Raw genomic sequence first — 3,442 nt, 5'->3', positions numbered from 1 at the left:
AAAGACAGAGAGTTCTAACGAGACTTACATAGGTTGTACCCTCACGCTAGATAGTCATTCATTCCCAATCGACCTCATCCCAGTATCAATCAAGAGTTTCGATGTCATTGTGGGCATGGACTGGTTGAGTCTCCATCGTGCCGATATTCTATGTTACGAGAAGGCAGTCCGCCTAAACCTACCGGATAACGAAAACTTGTTGATCTACGGAGACAAACCCAGTACGAGCCTTCGTATCATCTCCAGTATTCAAGCCCAGAAGTACTTGCGTAAGGAATATCGTGCATTCCTTGCACACGTAGTCGATGCGAACCAGAAAACCAAAGACCTAACATACCTCCCTGTAGTACGCGATTTTCCTGACATCTTTCCAGAAGAACTCCCAGGATTACCCCCGCAACGTCAAGTCGAGTTTCGAATCGACCTAGTGCCAGGAGCTATCCCCGTAGCCAAGGCGCCCTATCGTCTAGCACCAGCCGAGATGCAGGAGCTATCCGGTCAACTTAACGAATTGCTCAGCAAGGGCTTCATAAGATCAAGTTTCTCACCCTGGGGAGCTCCGGTCTTGTTCGTCAAGAAGAAAGACGGATCGTTCTGTATGTGCATCGACTATAGGGAACTCAACAAGCTTACAGTTAAGAATCGTTACCCTCTACCTCGCATAGACGATTTATTCGACCAGCTGGAAGGGGCGAGCTACTTCTCTAAGATTGACCTGAGATCCGGGTATCACCAGTTACGAGTGCTTGAGGAGGATGTTCCAAAGATAGCCTTCAGAACTCGTTACGGACACTACGAGTTCGTGGTGATGCCATTCGGGTTGACCAATGCCCCCGCAGTATTCATGGACTTGATGAATTGGGTATGCCGTCCTTACTTGGATCAGTTTGTCATTCTCTTCATCGATGATATACTTATCTACTCTCGGAGTGAGGAGGAGCATAGTGATCATCTGCGACAAGTCCTAGGAACCTTACGATCGAAGAAGCTCTATGCGAAGTTCTCTAAATGCGAATTTTGGATCCGAAGAGTCGAATTCTTAGGACACGTGGTTAGCGAAGAAGGAATCCACGTGGACCCGTCCAAAATTAAGGCTATTGAGAACTGGTCAGCACCAAAGACGCCTACAGAAATTCGTCAATTTCTAGGCCTCGCTGACTACTATCGCAGATTCATACAAAACTTCTCTCGAATTGCGAAACCCCTTACAACATTTACCCAGAAAGGCGTGGCCTTTGACTGGGAAGAGAAGCAGGAGAAAGCGTTCCAAACGCTAAAACGAGCCTTGTGCACCGCACCGATACTGTCCCTCCCCGAAGGAACAGAAGACTTCGTGGTCTATTGCGATGCGTCAAATCAAGGGCTCGGTTGTGTTCTGATGCAACGAGGAAAGGTCATCGCCTATGCCTCAAGACAGCTGAAGACACACGAGGTCAACTACACCACTCACGACCTCGAATTAGGAGCAGTTGTATTTGCTCTGAAGATCTGGAGGCACTACCTGTATGTTACAAAGAGCACTATCTTCACAGACCACAAAAGCCTACAACACATATTCAACCAGAAGGAGCTCAATATGAGACAACGACGGTGGGTAGAGCAACTCAATGACTACGAATGCGAAATTCGTTATCACCCGGGTAAAGCCAACGTGGTAGCAGACACCCTAAGTCGGAAGGAATATTCTGGTCGAAGAGTCAAGTCATTGACCATGACTATCCATTCACATCTATCCGCACAGATTAAGGAGGCTCAGTTCGAAGCCTTAAAACCTGAAAATGTGGCGGGAGAATCCCTGCGTGGAATGGATAAGAACTTGGAAGTCAAGGGTGACGGAGCCTTATATCTCATGGACCGGATCTGGACACCGAGACACGGTGGCGTCAGAGACTTGGTCATGAAGGAAGCGCACAACACTCGATATTCCGTCCACCTAGGTTCAGATAAGATGTATCTGGATCTTAAAAAGTCATACTGGTGGCCTAACATGAAAGCGGAGATCGCTACCTTCGTAAGTAAATGCCTTACTTGCGCCAAGGTCAAGGTCGAATACCAGAAACCATCAGGTCTACTCCAGCAACCGGAGATACCTGAATGGAAGTGGGAGTGGATCACTATGGACTTCATAACCAAGTTTCCCAAGACAACGGGTGGACTTGATACCATTTGGGTCATCGTCGACAGATTGAACAAGTCCGCACACTTCCTGCCCATCAAGGAAACTGACAAGATGGAGAAACTCACAAGAACATACATTCGGGAGATAGTACGACTGCATGGTGTTCCTATATCCATTATCTCCGACCGAGATAGTAGATTCACTTCGAGGTTCTGGCAGTCACTACAAAGCTCCTTAGGAACGAGGCTGGACATGAGTACAACCTACCATCCACAGACCGACGGACAAAGTGAGAGAACTATCCAAACCTTAGAAGATATGTTGCGAGCCTGTGTGATCGAGTTTGGAAAGGCATGGGATACTCATTTACCCCTTGTCGAATTTTCCTACAACAACAGTTATCACACGAGCATAAAGGCTGCTCCATTTGAAGCCCTCTATGACCGAAAGTGCAGATCCCCTCTATGCTGGGATGAGGTGGGTGACACACAGTTAACTAAAGGACGAGTTCCTGACAGCACTCTCACAGGTCCGGAGATCATTCGGGAAACGACAGAGAAGATCGTTCAGATTCGTGAACGATTGAAAGCCTCTAGAGACCGACAGAAAAGCTACGCTGACAAACGAAGGAAACCTTTGGAATTCCAGGTGGGAGACCGAGTCCTTTTGAAAGTCTCACCCTGGAAGGGCTTGATACGCTTCGGGAAGCGTGGAAAGCTAAATCCAAGATACATAGGGCCTTTCGAGATTTATTCGCGAGAATCGGCCCTATAGCTTACAAACTCAACCTTCCCCACGAGCTAAGTAACGTACATTCTACCTTCCACGTCTCAAACTTGAAAAAGTGCCTATCCGACGAGACTCTTGTAATCCCACTCGACGAGATCGAGATCAACGAGAGCCTCAACTTCGTGGAAGAACCAGTAGAGATCATGGACCGAGAGGTCAAACGAATGAAACAAAGCTGTATTCTAATAGTGAAGGTTCGCTGGAATGCCAAGCGAGGACCGGAATTCACTTGGGAGCGCGAGGATCAAATGAAACTTAAATATCCTCATCTTTTTACTTAGTTATTTGTAATAACTTAGTGGCTTAAACTCTAATTTCGGGACGAAATTTCCTCTAACGGGGGGATGACGCGACAACCCGAAATTTCAATCTTGTACACACCATTCAATCCAATCAAAAGTTAGACTCATTTCTACTAACTTTTAGCGCTAATTAGAGTCTGTTTGAGTATTCCGGGCTTAGTACGTTAAAGGAATAAGTGAATGGAAGTGCCAATAGGGGTTGTAAACCATCAACCTTGCCATAAACCCTCAA

Source organism: Lactuca virosa, chromosome 8 (genome assembly GCF_052849685.1).
Source record: "Lactuca virosa cultivar CGN04683 chromosome 8, Lactuca_virosa_CGN04683_v6, whole genome shotgun sequence".
Lineage (NCBI taxonomy): Eukaryota > Viridiplantae > Streptophyta > Magnoliopsida > Asterales > Asteraceae > Lactuca > Lactuca virosa.
The sequence above is the reverse complement of the archived record's forward strand: the minus strand, read 5'-3'. Positions refer to the sequence as shown.